Source organism: Solea solea, chromosome 2, assembly GCF_958295425.1.
Source record: "Solea solea chromosome 2, fSolSol10.1, whole genome shotgun sequence".
NCBI classification, from domain to species: Eukaryota; Metazoa; Chordata; class Actinopteri; order Pleuronectiformes; family Soleidae; genus Solea; species Solea solea.
Genome location: NC_081135.1, coordinates 6,315,123 through 6,339,046, shown reverse-complemented (window position 1 = coordinate 6,339,046; position 23,924 = coordinate 6,315,123). Strand labels below are relative to the sequence as shown.

Below are 23,924 nucleotides of genomic sequence, written 5' to 3'. Positions count from 1 at the left end.
ATGTTACACGCACAGCTGCAGGTGTCCTGTATGTTTAATGTAAAGCTGCTTTTCGGTTGCCTTTGTATTTTATTGTGTACATTATGTGCTATGTATGAATCATAGAGCTATTTTTCGTGCTACTCCACCATAATAGCCTGCTGAAGCAGCAGGCCACGCACACGCAGGTGTGGTTAATTAGCCCTGATTGATACTGAATGCAGCAGGTAAACACAGGTGACAGCAATCACTTTAATCATGGCTCTCTGTGGCGCAGAAACGTCCACAGATAAGAATAGAGTTTATTGTAGATGTTTTTTTCCCCCATGAATGATACATGTGTCTGCTTTCATGCGCATAGCATATTAGCATTACACATTCAGAACAGGACATATAATAATAATAATAATAGTCATAATTATTGGCCAGTAGGGCAGCATTATACCTCTCAGTGTACATCCTGCTGAAAATTATAATTCAGAGAAGAAATGGCACAACTAAGCAGCTGCATGCCTCCACTGGGCAACTATAACAATAAAGTAACAAATCAACTAGCATATGTTATATGTAAGGATATTGTCTTTGGTCTCACCATCATACAAAACAAAGTAAAATAGAGTATCTTGCATCATCTGTATATTAATATCCATAATATCCAGCCTACACTGTCCTATTTACATTGACATTAGATGAAATACAAACATTGAATCATCTTTGTGTATCGAAGGCACTAAAATTAAACTTGGTCAACTGTCCATAAATGATAATTTTAATGGACCCTGTAATTTAATAATGTATTTTGATAAAACCTTTGACAGCCTATTTGCAGTTCCTGAGTGGTCCCACAGGGGGGTCCGTGGCCACCACATTGGGAATCACTCTCCTCTAAAATAAACTAATATAACTATATGTGGAACATAATGGCTGTTGTAAAAATGTCATCTATAATTTGATGCACAGATATGAATTAATTGACCAATGAATAATCATTAAAATAAAAAACAACAAACACTAGTTCAGGTTAAAGCAAAGGATTCCCCAGCAGCAAAGAAAGTCATATCAATTAGAGTCCCATAATTAGGTTGATGTATTTTTTTTTTCATGAAGTCTTTTGAAATAAGCCAACATATCACAAAAATATACTTACAGATTCAAAATGTTAATTTCAGGAAATTCTATTTGAATGTAAACGTTTACAAATAATGAAAGATTAACTGTCCAGCACATCACACTTTGGAGGAAAAAAAGAAATAAAAAGTCCCACCATAGCAACATCTGCTGTGTGTACAGTGGGACAGACCTAGTCTGCCTTGTGCTCAGCTCCATTGCCAAGTTGCCATAAGGCTCTGCTGTGAGATGAATATGAAAAAATGTGTTCACATGCATGTAGATGGGTTTATTTTTGACTCACACACCTCATGTGTTCAGTGTGCAGCAGGAGACTTCTCACATTGAGATTTTAACTACTTTCACAATCATGAAATTTGATGAGTCCTTTCCAAACAAATAGTAATCTCAGTGGATTATTCAATTATCTGTTCCCCTTATGGCATAATTGTACAAAAGTTTAATCGTAATTGTATCACTCATGAAGAAGAGAAGACTTTTAATATACAAATAAACATCCCGCTGTCTATAAACAACTGATCTCAGCTCTTTAGGTCGTTCCTAAATTTCATAATCATTTAATCTATAATTTCTCATTGATTTAGTCATTAATTAATAATCAATTTATCATTGCAGCCTTGAAAAATTGCACACTATTCCAAATCCTCAATTTATTTTTTATTTATTTATTTATATATCACCACCTAAACTTGTAATCATTTCCTCCTTGTGCGCACATGGAAAAAACATAAAACTCATAAAAAAAACATAACCTTCTTGGCAGAGGAAATAACTAGCACAGGCCACGTTCTGATAAACCATCAGCTACTCATGAAAACGTATTTACTTTACTACCATTTCTCCATGTTTCTGGTCACTCCTTTGTGATTTGGCTTAACCGGCATGCCCCTACAGCATTCCTATTTTAAGCCAACTTAATGTTAAGTCAAGCTTTATTAAACCACAGCAGAAGTAGAGCAGCCAGATGATGGTGGTGAAAATTAGTCAAAAAAAAATGGTGCGAATGAAGTGTTAGAGAAAATATACTGTGACATTTCAGCTTTTTGAAGCTGCTTTGAGCAATTGTGACAGTTGTGCAAAATTATTGTGTTTTTGCGATCAGCTGGTTATGTAATAATTTCAGCAGGCCTGACTGCAAAATATTTCCGTGTGGGAGGAAAGAAACTTTTTCTCTTCGAGACATTGTTAGAAATAATTCAGTTCTCATCCATCACAGGAAGTGGAAATGATGCCGACTCCTGCTCTACTGTTTTAGCACTTGACCTGAGGAAGCTCCATGACTTAGGTGAGTCCCATACTTACTTAAACGTCCCATGGGTTTTTAATGTAATAGTTACTTCATGTGGGAGATGGAGACGGTGTGATCGAACTCCCAAAAGACTCACAATGAGGGCCCAGCATTCATTCCTGTACATTGTTGTAGAGGCTGAGGTGTATTTTTAGGTGACATTTTTAAACAATGGTCCAAGCTTAAGGGATGAGCTACAGGAGACTTCCTCAGTGGACAAACTATCGTGGTCCAGTGAGCTGTAATGAGCTGCAGGGGTTTGACTTGCTGAGCTGGCAGTAGTTGTCTGACTCGAGAGACAAACCACAGGGTTCTGGCAGAGAGAACTTTAGAAAACATTGTCCATGTCCAGCTATTTCTCCTACTTGCCAGGTTGATGTCAGCTTCCAACATCCCTCCAACTTGTCCTTTCTTCTCTTTGTAGTGTACTAAGACACATGAATAAGGACAGATCAAGGTCACATACGGCTATTTATAACATCATTTTAAATTAGCACATTTATTGAAACACTTCGGCTCACTTCTGCTTTTAGCATCTGCTCAGATCTTATGAAAAAACCCTCACGTGTGTGAAACATGGCCTTGAGTCCATTAACTCAGGGTGATAATAATAATAATAATAATAATAATAATAATAATAATAATGATGATAATAATTATTTTTTATTATTATTATTATTATTACTACAATAAAGCAATTAAAAACTGTACAATGTGCTTTCTGCAGACAAAGTAAAAAATAGGATACCCAGAAACAAGCAATATAAAAAAAGAACCCCAACAACAAGAAGACATCAAACAAATTAGCAAATAAGATAATAAGGATAAAATAAAAAAATTAAAGTAACACTAAAACCCCAGATAAAAAAAGAAAATGATGACAACATAAAGGCTGATCTGTAAAAATGGGTTTTAAGAAATTATTTAAAAGCAGGTTTCTGGTTATACCCATGTCTCCACACGCAATACTATAGTGGCTGCAGGTTGACATAATTATCTTGTGCCTCTGGCACTTTTGTCTCATTTAATGATCTCTTTCATAATTAAAATAATTTTAAAAAGGCTGATTCTTTTGCTGTTGAATGGACATCTCTTAATGACGTTCAACCTTTTCCCTTAACTGTGTATGTTATATGATAAGAATTTATTTCAGCAGCATAATGTTCCAAGTGATGACTGTCTTTCTTACCTATGTTGAGAGATTTTCTAGGTCAGGAAAAATTATTTAACATGAGCAATTTCACTCGCCTTTTGTTCAGTTTATCACATTGAAACAACCAGTTACAGCTTTAAATCAAGGCCTTTACTGCTCATTTTGCACACCAACCCTGCACAAGGAAAATACATGGAAAGTTGTCTATTGTTAAGGCATGTTTTCAATGGACACAGTAGTCATCCTGCGAGTTTTGTGGAAGCTAAGGAGTCAGATATGTTGCATCCTCCTTTGTTGTTCTCCCACATTCTGTCCTTGAGGGGAAATGACACAGCTGAGTGAGAACTGCTCACCTAGATGTTGTTGTTCGTATCGGGGGGGGGGTTTATATCATAATGCCACCTCTGCCTTTGGATTGTAAATGGGGTCATGTGTCTGGTCCTCGAAGTTTCCTTCCATAATTCCTCTGTGGGGATTTAATTCACTTTTGCTGGGAGCAGGCCTGCAGTTTTTTTCCAGGCAAGTGAAACAATTAGGTGCACTGTAATGCAGCTTTTGGCAAGAGAAGGTATTCATCACCCTGGTGCTTTATTTAGGAGCAACTTCATCAGCAAGACCTTGTCATTTAAGGGCAAAAAACATTTAATTTAATTTAAGTTTTTTCTGTTCTTTTCAGACTAATTATCCTCTTTGTCACAGTTTAATCAGTCTAGAAGATAATTGGACAGATTTAAAGTCTTTTTGACCTCTCGAGAGACAATGACAGAAGCAGTCCCAGTTCCCAAGTAGGAAAGAAGATCGGAGTCTCCTTGATATTGAATAATTTCATGCTGATATTTACAATCTGTGTAAAAGGAAGAGTGTTGTATTCTGCAGAAAGCTGCAGAAGAACAGGCTATAGTAACAATATTACTGTTTCAGCTTGGCAAAATGTATAAACCAGACTGTTTTTGGCTCCACTTGTGCTTGTATATAGGTGCAACCAGAATATCAACCTCTGTTAGAAATCACTACTTTGAAATAGTTTTGTATAAACACCTGAACACTTTTCATGAATCAAACAACACTTTACGGCAATATATTTTTAGTTTATCAAAGAAGTTAGACTTCAGCATTTTGTACTATCCTACGTTTTTTTTTTTATGTCACCTTGGATTCTTAAAGGTTGAGTACTGGAAGTCGTCACAGGTTTGGAATTGTTTTCCCCGTCGACGTCCGACAAAATAATTGTTAATATCTAACATTTGTCAGAATATAAACATTAGATATTTACAAACCCTTGATGACTTCCGGTCTATTGAGCTGTCGCTCCAAAACTCAGTAGCCAATTAGCAGGTAGGTCCACCCTCGCAAACAAAAAACCATGGCACAAAGAACAAGTGAGGGAGCGCAAAGAAAAAGAGTATTTTCAAACAATAAAATACAATATTTTTGAATGATTAAATCAATATTTTTTTTGCTTCTTAAAAAGTGTTGTTGGATTCGTGACAAGTCTTGTTTTAAAATATTGACACAGATCTAATTCCACATATCTTCCACTTTTATTTTAAAAGAAAAAAGATAAAATTTGAGTTCAACAATCTTCACATTAACATTTTCTTTCATTTCTGGCCTGCGTCCCCTTTAGTGAAATCATTTTTGCAGCCCTTTCAATGTTGAATTATGGATTAAATTTTTCACACAAGAGAATTACAGTCATAAAGTAGTGCCGAAGTGAAGATTTTCAACATGCCAAATGTTGCCCAGCTGGGTTCCAGCTGGGCAACATTCCAAATTTTCAAATTCATTTGCGTGATTACCACTTTTAAGATTATTTATGAGCGCGAAGAATCGCTCGGGGTGAAAGCATTTAACAGCACTAATACACAGTATTCTTCGGTTGACATGAAAATAAACTCTTAATACCAAATCAGTATCTGTATTCCTCTCCTTGCACACTCTTCTCTCTGAGTGCCGTCTTCTGAAATTGGTGCTTGCTCAAAGCAGCCTCTTTTCTCATGACGTGATCTGGTAATCCATCTTCAAAGCCCCCCTCCTCGCCTCCCTCTCCTCGTCTCTCTCCTGGCTTAACGTAGGTGGATGAGCTTTACCCTGGATATCATATGCATGAAAAATTTGCAGCCACAGCACTTTTTCGCATCGTATGTTGAAGTACAGCTTTTTGATGGATAGAATATGTCACTTGGTGCAGCGCTTTGGGCAAGACGCATGGCTTTTGAGCTGGAGGTTTGTCCCTGAGAGTCCTGGGACTGGAGACTGGAAAGTAAAGGCCAAAGACCTGACCACTTTGTTCCTGTTAACTACAGTGACCTGACAGGGAGACACACCTCACATGGGACAAACATGTTTCTTACTAAAGGGACAGATACAATAATCAACCTTTTGTTTGGATACAGTCAACCTTAGTTTCAGATTTCATTAACAAAGCAACTAATAAATGTCATTTGATATCCATGATACATTGGCCAATGGACAAAAAACACTGATTTGATGTCATTACATAATTTAATTGATTACATTTAATGTCATAAATGGTGATGCATATGCACAAAAACAACCTTTCAGAAACCAAGCTGTAGTATAAAATGTAGTATAGTACAAAATGCCGAAGTCTAACTTCTGTGATAAACTAAAGATATATTGCCGTATAAACACAAGATAACATCAAAAATATTCTACTACCAAATTAATTTGATCCAAATCAACACTTAATGACACATCATAAAGCGAGCATCATGGCTGTACCTCGCTTTTCTTCACACACAACGGGCAAGATGGCCGTCAGAACTTACAGGTCCTGATGATATTATTTCATCAGTGGCGTGGAGAGTCATTGCAGTGGCTGAGAGCTAATGGTCCAGATGTAACAGCCACCTGGCGAGCGCCGGTCCTCCTTATGCCGCCATTGACAGCAGCAGTCATGCAGAGCCAGGGTTGAACCTTCGGCCGCTCACTGTGCTCACACCGCTTATCACAGCTCATTTAGAAGAACAACTGTGCTCATCATCAGTGACATTCTTCAGCAAGTTTTTGTGCGTTCATGTGTGGAATCTGTGCTGGCATTTCAATCTAATGTGTTTGGGACAAAACACAAAGCCAGTATTAACATTATCTCCTATTATCATAATATTAGCACTTGACCCTTAAAATGAGAGGTCATGAAACCCAAATCTAACACAAAATCAATGTGTGATGCATTCCAATCGTCTCACACTACATACCTGACACACACTACATCTACTATGAATGCATGAGCAGTACTGTTGGCAGCTGGCCCGTTTAATTCATTTAACACAGAAGAAAACGGAGCTCCTCCAGCAAACGGGGCAATGGGAAATAGAGCCGTGAATCTTGATTGTGGAGGTAAAATGAACAGATAGGTCTGGAGGTGTGTCATCTGTCTTTGAGCAGAGATGCATTCATGTGGATACACCCCCTCACTTCTGTGTCCCCAGTAACCCCGTGGAAAAAAACAACAACAGCATACAGCAACAGCTTTTGGGCATTTCTCATCTCATATGACTGTGGAAATATAGAAGATGTAAAAATCCAAAGTTGCATTTGTCCAGACTGAGACAAAGGCATAATTTAAACATGTCTTCAGGCGAGCAATAACATTCAAGATGATATGAAGCAGAGTTGTATGTTTGTATGCTTGTTTTAATATTCATGGCAGCAGGGCAGGAGTGGTGGTGTGTGGCTGCAGGGAGATTTACAACAATAAGTTTGTGTCAGGTCGACAATATCCCAGAGCAAACGTACAGAGAAAAACACAGCTGATACACTAATGATGACCTTTTGAACTGTTCAGCTATGAGTATTCATCTAAACAGGAACCAAATCAATGGTCTTGCCTGTTGGAGAATAACAGATCATGTGTCATCAACACTTTTTAAGGTAATTTAACTTACATTACATTACATTACATTACATGTCATTTAGCAGACGCTTTTATCCAAAGCGACTTACAAGGGAATTGAGTACAACCTGCCAGGGGTGGAGTTGAACTTAAAATTACTAATGAATTGAATTCTTCCCCCTAAAAAGTTTTTAAAATTAAGTGAGAATGCAGCAAAGCTCTACTCGCACTGAACCCGGCTCGTAAAAAAGCTTTGGGTCAAGACGACAAACTCCTCATCAGCACAGCAGGACGTAAAACAGAGAGGTGTTTCGCCACGGTGTGAGTCTCCGTCCCTCCATCAGCCGTCACTGTCTGGGCCTTTCCCTCCTACTTTAAATTTAGAGTGACAGGGTGTCAGTGGGAAAACCCACCGAGTGCAGTGTGGGATGATGGCTCGCTGCCCTTCCCCATCACACCTTTGTTCCCTCCTCCTCTCTGAGCCATGACAAGGTAGGGACGAGTTATCACAGCCGTCAGCTTTATGAGTCCCTGTCTGCTTGTGCCGCAGTTAATAAAGTCAGTGTGCTGCTGCTTCAGAATTGGGTGAGTCAGAGCAAGTGAAGGGAAATTGGTCAGCAGAGTGTCGTTGAGGGGCAAGAAAGCTCATTCTGTGCCAGTGGCTTCCTCTGGATGCATTGTTGGTTTGATTAATAATACGAGGAGTAAAGCGTCATTCCTCCAGAGTTTTCTCCACCTGAGACTCTGCTCATAAAACCTCAAAAATACCTGAATCCTTCAATTTTCAATAACAGAAGGATTTCAATTAGAAGAAGTTTAATTAATTTCATTATGTTACCTATTTGCATGGAAATTTCAAAAAATTACAAATTATGTTTACAACACTTTAATTCCATAGAAACCATAACATAATATATAATCTCTTGATAACATCGTCCGCTATATTTGACATAGGGTTTTATGTTCAACTTTAAATGTTCTAAATGTTCAGGACTCTTCAGTGTGGAGCCTCACATCTGTTGGTCCTGCAAATATTTTACTGCAAAGGCCTTGTTAAAAACAATGAATGGAAACAGGGAACAGAAATGCTAGAATCATTTTATTTTAAAACGTGTTTGACACGTGAAAATTACATTTAGTAATTCTGTATTCGAAGTTTTTTTTTTTCCTGCTTGACATTCCCCATTTTGAGCTCCAGAGACTTTTTTTCTTTTAGAAAAGTGTTGGACACAATGTGAGCTTGATGGCCTGCTGTGCACTGTGAGGAGCAGTAATTGTGTGAGCAGTAATTGCACTCTCTGCATCTGCTCGGGAGAATAAGGGCCATCATTAGGTCAGATGCCTGTCACCCCTCCAGGACCATTTATTCAGTGGCAGCTCATGTGAATGTTAAGTTCAATGATTCTACAGTTTGTAAATAGAACATGAAGTGTACAGTTCTTTCATTGTTATAATATCAGTGTGTTTGTGGCACTGAGTAATTGTATCCACTAAAAGTATTCAACGGACTGTCTGTGCTCGGCTCATCTCCAGCAAAAAATTTCAGAGAGGGTAGTTTGTCAAAAACATTGAATTAATTGTTGAAACTTGCAGGGGGTGTTGTTCACCTAAACATGAGGCAATTTGTATTCCCTGTCCAAGTACATTTTAAAAGAGTAGAACAAAGCATCAAGGCCTATTTTCAGTGTTAATATCTATTTCAATCGTTAACACAACCAAGATATATAAGAAAACATTTATTACAGCATTTAACATGACAACGTTTAACAATTCATCGTTAATGTGTGGCTTCGAATTTTAAGCAGCTGATTAGGTTTGCTCATTTTGATCCAACATAAAATTTCCAACATGTAGGAAGATTTGATTTTTTTTGTATTGGTTGTTTTGTGTTGATATTCTAAGATTGCACCATGAACACGCACTAATTGTTAAAACACATAATACGTTAAGTTTGGTCTTTAAAACTCTCAAAATTTGAATCAGAAAATGTTGTGTAACAGAATCTCACTCCAGTTTAGGTAGTTTTACCGACAGTTGACACTAACTCCCCCAAAATGGCTGTCATGCTGTCAAAATATAAATTTTGCAGGAGACAAATTAGGACACTGCGTTTACATAACTGTCACCATCTGGACCAGAAATATATAACCATCTCCTTGCTCACTGTGTCATATCATTGAAAAAGCAGTCATTATTATTGAAGCCTCAATAATAGACTATATGTTGTTTGTTGTATTGTTACAATATGTTATTTAATTTTTTCTTTAAACGCCAGAGGCTGTACATGTTCTACAAAGCAAAGTAAATGTGAGCCAATTGGAGGCAGTGGACTGGATAGTTTGGTTCATATCACTGTGGAAGAAGTGAGACTGAAAAGTCACTCGGGCTCATTTTTATTGTTCTGGTTTAATAGTTGGAAATTGTACTTCAAAGCAGGGGCGAGTTTCCCCTGTGAAGTGTGAACGTGTAACTTGCAAAATAAAAAAAAAACCTAAAAAGAAAGAAATAAAGAAAAACAATACGCATGGTGCTGTTTGGATTATGAGTCAGATACATTTTGAATGCTTTGACTGATTGGTTGCAGATCAATATATGTAGAAGCAGTGGTTACATGACATAAAAAAAATAATTTAAAATTTCATACAGAGTAATGCTACAATTTTGGACATGGAGGACATTGAGTAAAAGAAGTATTCATAGAAAATGATAACTTAAATCTAAAATATACAGAAGTGTGTATGTGTGTAAAATATGTTTTTAAAGATGTGTGCCCTGTTTATTTATTTTTGCCATGTCTTGGGAGATTAGCTTTAGGTGGCCAAAGCAGAGTAACTGCTACTTCCTATAGTCTACATCCATTACGTACATTCCTTTCATGTCAGAAAGCACATGTTTTTGAAGTGGGAAAAATAATATTGTGTAGACTGAAACTGCATTGGACAGAGGAGGCGTAAAACCACTGGGCAGAAATTCTAGTTTACTCCTCACTTCTTTCAAACTGTCTGAGCATTTGACAAGAAATAATGACCGGATTCACCTGTTTACTTTCTCTCCGCTCTTTTCACTTCAGCCTCAGATATTGGACATTAGAGATAACAACCAGCCTGAGGGAAAATCCCTTCAAAAGCAATGCTCTGTGGAAGCTCTGAAGACTGTGCATGACTGAGGTCAATAGAGAATGGCACCAGTTGCTGGAAATGGTCCCTAAAAGCTCTTTTTCATGTGACAGAATCGCTGCGGATTCTTGCCAATAGATTCAGATATCAAACCTACTCATTTGATAATAAACAGCGATACTGATACATAGTGGTTTTACAGTACACCAGGGCATGACCTCAAAGTGTCAAGTGTAGAAGAAACTGTGTGTTAATTGTCTTGAAATGTGACAAAACCCATGTTTGGCAGTGTATTGAAACGGAGCAACTGCGAGCTGGCGTGTCTCCATGCCCCTTCACTGCACTCCTTCAAGGAGGAGTAGAGCACATATGGCCCCCTGGGCAGTATGGATGGGTTACTGCAATCAGAGTGGGAAGACACGAGTGCGAGAATTGTCCCATCTGTCATCATGTCCTCTCTCACTCTAAAATGGATTAATAATGGCTGGAAGGAGAACAGCGAGCAGAATAAAAGGATCATGATCTATCTGCAGCAGAACGAGCAAATTCAGTGTATGGCAGTTTGTGAATGCAAGTTTAAAATTCTGTCTCCGTCTTATTTACACGTTTCTGTGTATGTAAACAGACAATAATACAATAATACAAGCATTAGTCAGCCTATAAATTGAGCCGTTTTATTGTAATCTTGTTGGTTTTCTCTTCTTATACAGAGCTTTATGATAATATCTTTGATATTTTCTTTCTTTAGTCCCACTGGCATAGTGGAAAAAGAAAGCTGTTTTTGTATTTTTTTTTAAAGGTTTGTACACAGCATGCATGTTGTATGTGCGTGTGTCAAGTCTTAGTGTATTTCTGTAGCAGCGCCTGGCATATGTACAAAAGTTTAGAGTTATTTGGGCAGGTTTTTATGTGGATGAAGACATTTCTTGAAACAATATCATGTTAACAGAAAACTTTTTAAGGGAACGGTCTGTTTCTGTGTGGCCAAGGCCTGAGTCAGGACCCTCAGATGAGTCACCAAATAATTTTGCAGAAATGTTTTTAAACTTTCTCCTTAATATTTATTGAACACAACATGCATAAAACAAAGCTGTGATTCAATTAGCAGACATATATCTCTTGGAAATGGCTGGTTTATCTTTTCAAAATAATATAGATGGGCAATAAAATAGTCAGAAACATGATATAATGCACAAATTATACACATTTGTTATAATATGTCCCGAGTTATAAATTTGGGAGGCGATAGTTTGTCGTCTTTAAGAAGTGGGTCCCCTTACGAAAAGTTTGGGATGAAGAAACAATGAAATTAAAATACCATGAATATAAACTCTTTTCCTCTGCCCACTTTAGGTAACGCATCCCTGCCAAAAAAAACATTTTGGCCTCCAACTCTGATCAAACCACTATCACTTACGTTTTATTGGGTGGCTGTCCTTGCCGAGTCTAGAGAGTTTGTAGTTGTTATTTATGAAAGACTCATAGCCCTTTTACCTCAGCAACAATCCATTCAAGAGTGCATTTGCCTGTTGAATGTGCCTGATCAAAGTCAGGAGATTTAATATGCTGCTTCCCCTGCCTGGCTGCATAGGTAAATAACCTAATAATAAATTTTACTCCTCCACAGTCAGAGAATTCTTTTTAAAGTGATAATGAAAACCATAGTGCCATGTCTCCACCTTTAATCAAAGGGTGAATATTTTTAGTAGCCCACAGATGGAGTCACAATAAAAAGGATCATAGCAGAGGGGAAATTCATATCCATAGATTTCACTGTTATTGATTTCAGCTTCACTGGAGGGGGTGGGGCACAGTAATAGCACATTGTATGAACATTGAAACCTGAAGGGTATTCGTATAAAACCATTTGGAGTTTAATTATAGATAAATGAGTATTGTATTACATTCAAGTGCTGTAATATTGATTAATAACTCAACAGATAGAGATAAATAGATAAATAACATTAGAATCATACATAGATACACTGTAGGTCGTTTTAAACATTTATTCAAAGCTCAACATTTTCCCTTTAGATGACTGCAAAACATAGAAGCCACATAAATCTTTTTCATGACAAATTATTGTAACAGATTAGGAAAACAGGTGCTGCCCACACAAAGTGTTTCTCACCAGTTGTACGGCATGTGCTGAAGGCAAAGGCAAACATATTAAATAAATCATCATTTTTAATTTTGACAAAGCTGGATTTCATATCATCTTAGGCGTAGGAAGCCACCCACATAAAGATCACATTGAGATGTTAGGCCCTTGCTGCAGAAATGCAGGTTAACATGGGTAACCGTCAGTAAAGGTGAGGAAAGCGTATGAGAAAACAAACTTCTCCTCTTTATTGTTGCGTAACATGTGGCTTTTCAACCAATCCAACCAAAACTAGCAGGGACTAGCAGTGACATTAGTATTACACTTTTGAATAATCTGGTAAAAAAAAAAAATCCCACTGTCCTTGAGCATTTTACTGTCAACGGTTCAGTCTCAAATTAGCAGCATTTGACACTTGACCAAGTTGCTGACCTAAAATGTGGGAACGTAATGAATAAAAGTGTCCTCAGATGTAGACTGGGCCAAAAGTAAACAACAGTGCACAACAGCACTTTAAGTCAGCTTTAGGCATTCAGTGTGACATTATCAAAAGTGGCATATTTTGATGTTAAAATGTTTCCATATCCTGCAAAAATACTCTTGTTGATAATCAAGTTAAGCTCTTAAGGCTACACAGCAGTGAAACAGATTTTCTTTCCTCTGCAACTGAATAGTTGGTTGAAAAGAACAATTTCAGCCGAGCTTGATTTTCTTTGGTTGACTGCATTTCAAACGCACGCCTCCACTGAATGCACAAATAACTATATTTGTAGTTACAAATATTTATATTGATTTAGCCACAGGTTTCCCTTCTTGACAATTTGAGGACGGTTTGATGTACACGATACAGAATAGCTGCTTTTTTAAATTTAAATACTCACTTGTGAGCTTAGGGGTAACTGAGCGTTCCCACAATGGAGGACTTTAGAATAACTAATAACAGGGAATAAACAGTCTTGCGTTTTTAAAGAAAAACAGCTTTTGCATTCATGACTCTTGGACAGTGAGTAATGGCTCACTTTATTTGCTTCAAACTGATTTACCTCAATAGACTCTTTCTGGACTAATCTTCAGACATAACAGGAATCTCTTTTTTAATGATTTTTCTATTTATAGTTGATTATTGATTGAACTGGCTATTAAAGCAGAGGAATAATGCCTATTTAGTTCAGACAAGTGAGAAAGAAAAACCCTGACAAGATCATCTTTTCAGTCCACTTCATTTCACCTCTCGCCACATATGGCATACAAGTCTGACACCAGCTGGTAACGCTGATTAAAGGCTGGGAATTAAACTTACAAGGGGGGTAAATTATTGGTATGGGTTACAGGTTGATGACTAAAGCCTGGTATTGATGTACCACCAGGCATAAATCCAGAAACACAAAGCCAGAGAAAGAGATGAGGGGACGAGCGGAGCACATGCTGGATGTATTGATTGCTCACGAAAATTAATGTAAATGTGTGTGTGTGTATGTATGTATGTATGTATGTATGTGTGTATATATATGTATTTGTATATATGTAAGTATGTATATGTATCTGTATATGTGTATATATATACACATATATACACATATACAGATACATATACATATGTGTATATACAGTGTATGTGTGTATATATGTATGTGTATGTATATATATGTATATGTATATATAATTGTATATATATGTATGTATGTATATATGTATATATGTGTGTGTGTGTGTATGTATATATATATATATATATATATATATATATACATAGGAAAGCCTCCACATCTTCCGCGGCCGACTAAAAACACATTTCTTCCGACTCTACCTCGACTAAGACGATGACGACGACAAAACAAAAAAACAAAAAAAAAACAACCTATACATTTTACTTACTTCTAGCTCTTATTTGTACCCAAATGTTTAAATGCACTTATTGTAAGTCGCTTTGGATAAAAGCGTCTGCTAAATGACATGTAATGTAATGTAATATAAATATATACACACATATATATACATATATACATATATATAGTGAAATTGTGTGTGTGCGTGCGTGCGTGTGTGTGCACAGATGTAAAGTCCTGTTGAAATGCAAATCAACACTGGCTCATATTCACCCGATTACTTTTATTATCTTTTTCGTATATATGATAATTTTTGTTTGTTTGTTGGATCCCCATTAGATGCAAACCCGGGTTACAGAAACTCTTCCTGGAGTCCAAAACCCAACAATACAAAAAAATACAACAATAACAAAAGGGCTATCTTACTGGGGGAAAAGATATCTAGCTGTAGTTAAATAAGAGGTATATAAACATTTAAAACAGTTTTTATTTGTGTACCCCCTTACAACATTGCCAGCTAAATTTATCTTGGAAACAGCTCTTGGAAGAGGAAGAACTGGATTAAATGTCCTTATTGTGTAACATTTTCGACTCATGTCCTCCTCACAAACATATTACACACCCGCGCAAATACAGTAGATCCTTTGTATTTGAACATCGCTCTATCTCTTGATTTTCAAGGTTGCCAGGTCATGAAAGTTGTTGTTGTAAAGCTTTTTCCCTGCTAATGGTGAAAGCTGTAGCATGTTTGCTACAGCCTTGATTATCACTCTCCACACACAGTGATGCCCACATCCAGTCATTACCACACACCCACAGACGGATGCTCAGACTGATCAGACACATCTGCGGACTAATTTAGCAGTGCTTGTTTTGTAAACAATGGGGGAACAATTCTGCACGTATAAAGTGTCTTTTAGCTCCTAAAAACAATTGATGTAAAATGTAAATGCTGATTTTCCTTTATAGTAAGTTGTTACTGAAGCCTGGTTATTATATATATTTAAATGTGTATGTCCAGCTTACCCTACATTGCAGGGATTGCAGGATGTTAAAAGAAATCTGCATGTAGTTTCATCAAATTACCATAATCGGTTGTCAACGAGAGTGCATCGTTTTTGTTGACAAAGCCTCCCACTATTATTTTCAATGCCCCTTTCTTGGACATTGCTCGTGACAGCATGTAATTAATAACTGTTCAAAGAAAGTTGTGGGATTGTAAAGAGTCATTTGAGGTTTTTACAGCGTCTGCAGTTTTCTGCTCGCCCAAGTAAAGTTTAAAAAGGTGGCATTTGTGACATTTAGTCCATAGTGCTGAAACAAAACATGCCAGAAAGTGCCAAAATGACAGCAAAGCCATTCAAAAGATAAGTTTAATTTCCTGCAACTGTCCTCAACAGCAGTTGGAAAGAAAGGAAAAATAGGGAGGCTAAAACAACAGGACACAATTAGAGCATGACAAGTAAGAATAAATGAGGGCATGAGAGATTAGAGGACATGTCTTTTATCTGAATGTTGGTGAAAAGCAGTGAGTGACACAAGCATCAAACAAGAGAACAAATGTTTGGTTCAGAAATTTGTAAAAAAAAAAAAAAAAAATGTTGACCTCAAAATGACAAAGTCCTTAAATGTATTGTTTTGTCCACAAACCAAAAGTATTCTGTTAAGTGTCAGAGAGGAGCAAAGATGTCGAGAATATATTCACACATAGAAGCGGAAATCACAGAACTTGTTTTTATTCGAAGAAACACAGAAATTGATTAACTGATTATCCAAGTAGTTGCTGATTATTGTTCTATTATAGAGTGAGTGAGTAATGTAGAGGGTGGTAATTTCAAACTGATTTCAGCGTATGGAATTGCTTTGATTAATGTCAGACACAAAGTGAGATGACAGAAGACAAAGGTGGCTCGAAGATGATGTTTATGGTGAGATGGCTCTTCGTTCACTCCTGTCTTTGTTCCATGTTAAAAACTGAGGCAGTGTTATCAGCATAAATTCAGCTCTGTCTCTGATGCCTAATCATCTCGGCTTTTGCTAACATTTCCAGTGGGTTGTGTACAAGCAGTGAAGTACAAAATAATCAGCAGTGTCTGCTGTGTGCCACCTTTCTACCTTGTGTTCTCCACATGGACTCACACTTGTAATTAAGCCTGCAAGTCGGAGATAAGAGGGAGGGGGGTGAACAAGGCACTCAAACACATCTAAAAATTTAAAAACAATATATGTTGAAGGTAAAACTAATCAGTTTAATTTGTCACGTCTCACTGCTGATTACTCAAAGCTGTGTGAGTCACTTCCATAAAACTTTATACCTTGAAATGAAGTAACACAACATGGCACAGAAAAAAAATAAATAGAAAACTAGTTATTTATTTAACATGTTTAATTCCACATCTTAAGGTTTAGACATTTTTCAGGAATCTTTCTTCGATGAAAAATCACTTCACATTAAGCTGCTATAGAGGGTTAAAAATATAAAAAATTAACAGGTGAACTCTTGCTTTATTTCTTCCCATGTTTTTCCTCAGTGTGTTTTTACCTGTTAGAACTACGTACCTCATCTTGATTCATTCCTAATCTTACCCCATATCCATAGTCATACAACCCTTTTAAAATGGTTTCCTCTGATAAGTACAATAGAAAATGTTTAAATCCGGTTAAGCTTTCAGCTTTGTAATCTTGGCCTTGTCTTTATTCTCAATTTGATTTTTAATTGATATTTGTTGTTGTGTTTGTTCTTGGTTTAGTATCCTGTTATTCATAATCTGCATAGCATGACAAGCACGTTTAAACTTACAAATGCACATACACACTGCAGACTACATGCACAAAGGTATCGCAGACACACATTAAGCGACACTAAAGGTTATTTCCACTGCATTTAAGACCCCCATGTGACTGGAGAAAATTAGTCAAAAATTTGAAAATTAGAGAAGATGAGGAAAAAAGAAAGTGATGATTTCTTTGTAGGGAATGAAGAGTGAAAAAGGACTGAAACTGTATAAAACTGTTGGGGACAAGCTCATAGTTACAGTTTAACTGCTGCTGTTTTAAAAGTAGATGTTGCAGCACCAGAGAAAAGAGACACAATAACTTTATTAAGTCCTCAAAAGGTTTCTTGAATGCAGTATAAGTGATTATTGAAATTGGAGGAAATGGATGCACTTGGTAGGAAGCCGTAGGATTCTTTTTAGATTCTTTTTTTTTTTTTTACATAATTTGTATGCACATTTATTGTAAATGCACATCTTGCATGCTGGGAAGTGAAGTCAATACCATTCTTGCTGTAATTTGGTGTTTTTAAGCTCTGAAAATGCATTGTATTACCTTTGAGACTGAATTACATGTTGAGCAGTTAATTGACAAAAAATACAATAAACATGAATAAATGTGTGTGTGTATAACCAATGCAGGTGGTTGAAGGCTGAGTTCACAGGTGTTTCTCACCAATAAAGAATCTGCAATCTCACATTGCTAGAAACAGTGAAGCACTTCTGGAGGGTGTGTTTACCATATGGCTCATGTGTGGACTGTGTTAGGTGGTGTCATTTGTTGTTAGTTTAAACAGTTTCTTCAGCTCAAATGGTGGAGATAAATTCAAATTGGGATTTCAGATATTGGTGTTTTCGACTTTTTGCTTTACTTTTTCCTATCATAACACAGTGTCATTATGTTATCTGAACAAAAACCATTGGAAGCAGAAGATACAAACTGAACAAAAGGCTAGTACCCATCTGAAGGCTGCAGGCAGGAGCAGTTTTAAAATGCAGGCTCCAGGGTGGACAGTTGCCATCTTGCCTCTGGCTTTATCAATGCTGGCATCTGACATTGGCAGCAGCGCTCCATCCATTGAGGAAGAGGAGAGAGGGTCAGATAGTATTTCCACTTTACTCATGGACACTTGGAACAAAGACATTGTATAAATGGTGAGGAATAGAATAATAATAATCTGCCCTTCATGGAGGTTGTTCTGATTGAGGGAAAAAAAAAACATAAAAACATAAAAGCCTCTGTCCAGAAAATGAATCACATCAGAAAAGTGGAGGTTACGTTGTGCTATACATCATCCCTTAAGCAGATGACACATACTCAGGTATAATGTAGAGCATACAGATGGTGTATATTGAGTATTTCCATTTGTTAACAATATGAGTTGTATACTTCACTGTAGTGAGGTAAATACAGCAGGCTCATTTCACACATCAACCATAGCCTCTCCTCAAAAGTTGAGATAAATTCTGCTTAGTAGGGGTGTAGTGGGGTCATTTTTTTTTTTTTTTTTTTTTATCTGGAACAAATTATCAATACAATAAACACTGATTTATTGATGCAAAAGTGAAACCATACTTTGAGTGTGTGTCCTCAATTAAACCAAGTTAAAATCAATACTGAATTCACATAACAATTTCAAATTATATTTTAGTCGGTGTTTGAGACCTTGTGAAATTGATGCAAAACATTGTTTGATAAACATCACAAGCACCTGAATCATTTCAAAACAAACCACATTATATCCTAATAAAACTAGTTTCTTCAACTCATGTATAGTGTAGACAACATTCCTACTGATGTTAATGAGAGAGTGGTGTCAGATGTTTGGACTCCACTGTGATTCATAAATGCATCAAATTTGCCTCAATGTAATGATAACATTTAAGTCTCTGATAACGTGCTAATCAGGAGCCTTGAAACGTTTTGTATGGAGTTTACACTCATCTAAATTGCTGTATTCATGCGTTCTTAGTGCTGCATATAAGCAGCACGCCTATATGCTTAAGCAGCAAGCACTAAGACTCTCCGCAGTTGCAAGAGTTGGAGATGAGCACAACTGTGCTTGACATTTCAGCTCCAGGAAAGTCTCAGGAGAATGTCACAGTCAGTTTGACCTAACCTACCAAAAGGAGGATGCATTCCAGTACTTTTGTCTTATCCTGAGAAAATCATTTAGTGTATGGACAGTCTGGTCCAATTACCAACACTGGGACATCTGAAGGGGTCTAGGTCCAAACTGTGATGTATTTATGTGAAGTCATTCAAGTTTTAGCCCATGAAATTACATCAACAAAACTCTTTTTATCCAGCCTTATCTTCTGAGAGTTGCAAGTTTGGTTTAAACAAATCTGTGTTTATATAACATGATGTGTGAAGTAACAGTCATAAAACCTCAAGGGACATCATTAATTGACCTGAAAATGTCATTTAACTTTATCTCTTAAACTAACAACTAAGTCATTTTAATCATGAGGACAATCTGTTCTAACATTCACCATAACAGCCGGTATGCACCATAAATATATTAATTAATGCCATTTAACTATCCTTTTAATTACCCTTGTCCCAGGATACAAACACTAATGGTCAACTTTTAGTTGACGGATAAATCTTAGCATGTCAGTCGCTATTCCAAAATCTTTCCAACATCCATTAACTTCAAAATATCCCTGTCAGTCCAAAAATGCAGCGGTCTGGATTCCTTCATTCCTTTTTTGCTGTTCTTCTGTTCTTCTGTGTCAAAGCCCAGGGGCAGAGCATATGCACATAACATGTAGACCAGTTTACGTCCAGTCGAGCTTTTACATACTGTAGTAATTCTTCTTCCACTCCCATTATCTGGGTGCGTAGGTCCGACACTAGTCTGTTTTCGTCAGACTAACACGGTAATTAAAAAAAATGTCAACATGTGCTCCAGTGGGTCCTTGTTTACTCATACCTGTTTGATATTTTGCTATAATTTTCCCTTCCGTCGATGTGTTGTTTATCAGTTTTCTCTTCCTCCTGCGATTAGTGGTTTTCCTCACTCTTTGTTTTACCCTTTAAAAAATGAAGCTCAGACTCAGTCACCCACTGGGCTTTCGGCACAAGTGCATTGATTTCCAATGAGTTATGATTAGGTATTTTCCTCAACGTGTTCTTCCCTCCATACATGCTGTACAGTGGAGATTAACGGGTAGCTGTCGTCACTGACCTGCAATTGGGGGAAAAAGAAATTGTGACAAGGATCTTCACCATAAACAGTACAAATCAACCTGCATATTAAAGAAGTCTGCACTCAAATCGATTCAGATTATGGTGTTACACAGTTTATAGGGTTAATATTTATAAATTGATTCGCCATTTAAAGTGTAAATCTTCAAAATCTGTATTGTTCCTTCATTTACAGGCAGGACTGCACCTGCCTGGTTTTATTGGAGAAAGGTTTCCATGTAAGCACTCATTATGCATCACAGGGGACCAAGTTTTCACCACAAGGATATGTCTCAAGGTCGACAGTAGAAATTACGGGACTACTTTGAAATTGGTATAACAGCATTTCACCTGTTGCTGCTTTTTCTCACTAGTAACTGATTTCAACGCCACACACACAGCGGTTCATTTAAAGAAAATACACTGTTATTATGAGGTGTAAGTAAGGAGTGTTAGATGTTACATTCTTCACAAAGAGCATCTATGACGGATTGATCTGCTCTTTAAACTCATGTCTCAGGTTATTGATATGACCGAACATATTATATTATATAATATTGAATGCAATATTATTAAGTCTCATTTCTGAATTGCTGTGTTATAGATCTAATACATGATGGAGCATTACCACATAAGATATATCAAAAGATTAGCTTTTATTCTTTAATTTAAGGATGAGAACTGAATTATTAAATGCTGAATATGAAATGTTTCTAACATGTATGCATTACACTTGCACACAACACAATCAAAAATAGAATGATCAAATTGTAGCCTTTGCAATTTGCAAAATTGGATTGTTTCAAATTGCCATTTTGATTTAAAAACAATCATTCACCTCTGGTTTTTATTTGTCCTTGAAATTGAGTTAAGAATGTTTTCATGAAAATGCAAAGCCTCTGTGCAGATAACTGTGATTTTATGTACAGTATCTGTGTTCATGAAATGCACATGAATAGATTTCTAGTCTATCAAAGTATCTTTGATAGTTTTCAGTGATGCTGCTTTCTGCTCAACAAATAGTCCATTTAAAAGGTGTTAACATTTCCATTGAACAGATTATGTCTTTACCCGATAAAGATACTGAACTATCTCCTCAGTCAGCAGCTCTCATTGCTACACAAGCTGATTTATTTGCTCACATTGGATCTCAGTGGTTTTGTAACAAGATGACAAACGTAGTGGTCGACCACACTGCTGTCTTGGCAGCTTGCACATTTAGCATTCCTCTGGGGCTCTCTGCCTACTGAGTGCCACAAGTGCTGCAAATAAAACAAACAAACAAAAAACTACAATTAAAACAACTACCGCCAAAGGATTTTATATTTTAAAAGTACATTATTTACAATACAATTTTAAAAAGTGAAAACCATGATATTAAAAAATAACTATATATTAAATCCTCATCTTGCAAAATATGATACTGTAGACGTATACATTTTTCCTAATTTACCTTTAGGCTCAAACATGATTGGATTGAATATTTTTCTCCTCAAACTATTTTTAAACTCATGCCTCAATCATAGAAAATACTGGTAAGTATCTTCAAGTCAAAGAATGCCCATGGCAAATGATATAAAATAAATTGGACATTTAGATCACATATGCACTTGGAACAATTTAGTTTTGATTTAATTATTCTGGCATATTTACACTGCTAATACATATTACTACAATTTTTTCTCTTAAGGACCTTCTCTTGCATAAACACTGACCTTATCAGCATCGGTAGTCCTCATGGAGACAGGCAGAACCTAATTTCTGAGCTCCTGGTTTGTTAACTTCAGCTCCCCCCCCCCCCCCACGACCCACTTATGGAGGATATGCCGTAGAAAATGGATGAATGGTTGAATGTAGGGTTACGATTTGAATTGTGGTTAGGTTTAGTCAAACTGGTTATAGTTAAACTTGGGGATAAGACTTTGTTTATGAATGGAAGTCCATGAAGTGTCCTAAGAAGATGTATGTGTGTGTTCCCACTGAATTACTGAAGATGAAATTTATTCCTGCGCCTTCAAATTTAAGTAATACTCTCTGTAAAATAACATTAGACTTGTGTCTGTGTTTTACAACATACGTTATGCTTGACATGGAAACTGCTCTGTGGGGTTAAATTAAGTTTATTGATCTGAAATGGAAATTTAATTGAGTTCCCTCAAAATGTTTGAAAAAGTTTCCAATACTGAATCGTTAGAGAGCCTTCCCCCTGTGAACTGCTGGAGCTGGTATTGCTTTGTAAGGAATCTTGGTTATCTGCAGATATGAGGCTGAATCTGTGTACCTGTGCTGTACTGGGAATTGTGTCAGCAAAATGGCAATAAAAATAACAAAAGCTTTCGAGAGCTGCTGAACACAGGATCCACAGGCTCAGCTTGGCCTTTTTCCAAACCTGTGATCCTCTTGACGTATTCAAAAGGATTCTTAATGAAATTTAATTGAATTTAATAACATTTTCATACATGTTCTGTATTCATAGTTTAAAGGTGTCTGGCTTGCAAAAAGTCTTGCTCAAAATATGTTTCATCTATTTCTTGTAATTTTTTTAATATAGTGTAGAGTATCTATGTGATTAGGTAAATTGGACTCTCTTTATTGACCATAGGTGTGAGAGTGAATGGTTGTTTGTCTATATATGTGACCCTGTGACTGCGAACTGTCCAGGGTTTACCCCTCCTTTCACCCTCGTGGAGGATAAAGCGGTAGAAGATGAGTGAGTGAGTGACTGTGTATATACTGTATACCTGTCACTTAAAAGCACAGCTATGGTGTAAATAAAATTGAATTCTTACCTCTAAAATGCAGTGCCTAATGCAACTTCCTTTCACCCTCATGTGGAGGATAAAGCGGTAGAAGATGAGTGAGTGAGTGTGTGTATATAATGTATATATGTCACTTGAAAGCACAACTATGGAGTAAATAAAATTGAATTCTTACCTCTAAAATACAGTGCCTAATGCAAACATACACACCACTGTATGCTCTGTATATGACATCTTTGACAATATGACAATCTTTATGCTAACACTTAAAGATTTAATTTCATACCTTGACTCTTTTCAGAGTTTTGAACCCCACTAATGATCATTTTGTCACTGTATTCCTGTCTTAAGATTTTCGACAATTAGTCTCTAACACATGTCATAGTGCGGTGATATGTCATAGGAAGCTGAACCTGTTGACCATTTACTTGAGTAATCGATCATTTCTTTGGTCTATAAACTTTAGAACAGGATGAAAAATGACGATCTGTGTTTCCAGCACCGTCACATCGTGTCATCCTCAAATGTCTTGTTTGGTCTTTAAACTTTAGAAAATGGTTAAAAATGTCGATCAGTGTTCCCCAAACTTTAAAATGTCACTGTCTTCAAGCAAACCACAGATATTCAGTTAACTGTAAAAGAGTAGCAAAGAAAGTAGGACATATTCTCATTCGTGGAGCTGAAATCACAGAAACTCTCAAAACTAATAATCAGTTGTTAAAATGGTTGGCAATCAATTCAATCATCC

The 23,924-nt window shown here is 36.7% G+C and overlaps 1 protein-coding gene across 1 annotated transcript in view; it reads left to right on the top strand.

Moving 5' to 3' along the window:
* LOC131448985 (interleukin-1 receptor accessory protein-like 1) overlaps positions 1-23,924 on the top strand; it is a 238,457-nt gene that overhangs the window by 252 nt on the left and 214,281 nt on the right. The window contains exon 2 of the mRNA XM_058621857.1: positions 2,324-2,392. The gene's annotated coding sequence lies outside the window, so the exon portion shown is untranslated. The remainder of the gene's footprint in view (positions 1-2,323; positions 2,393-23,924) is intronic.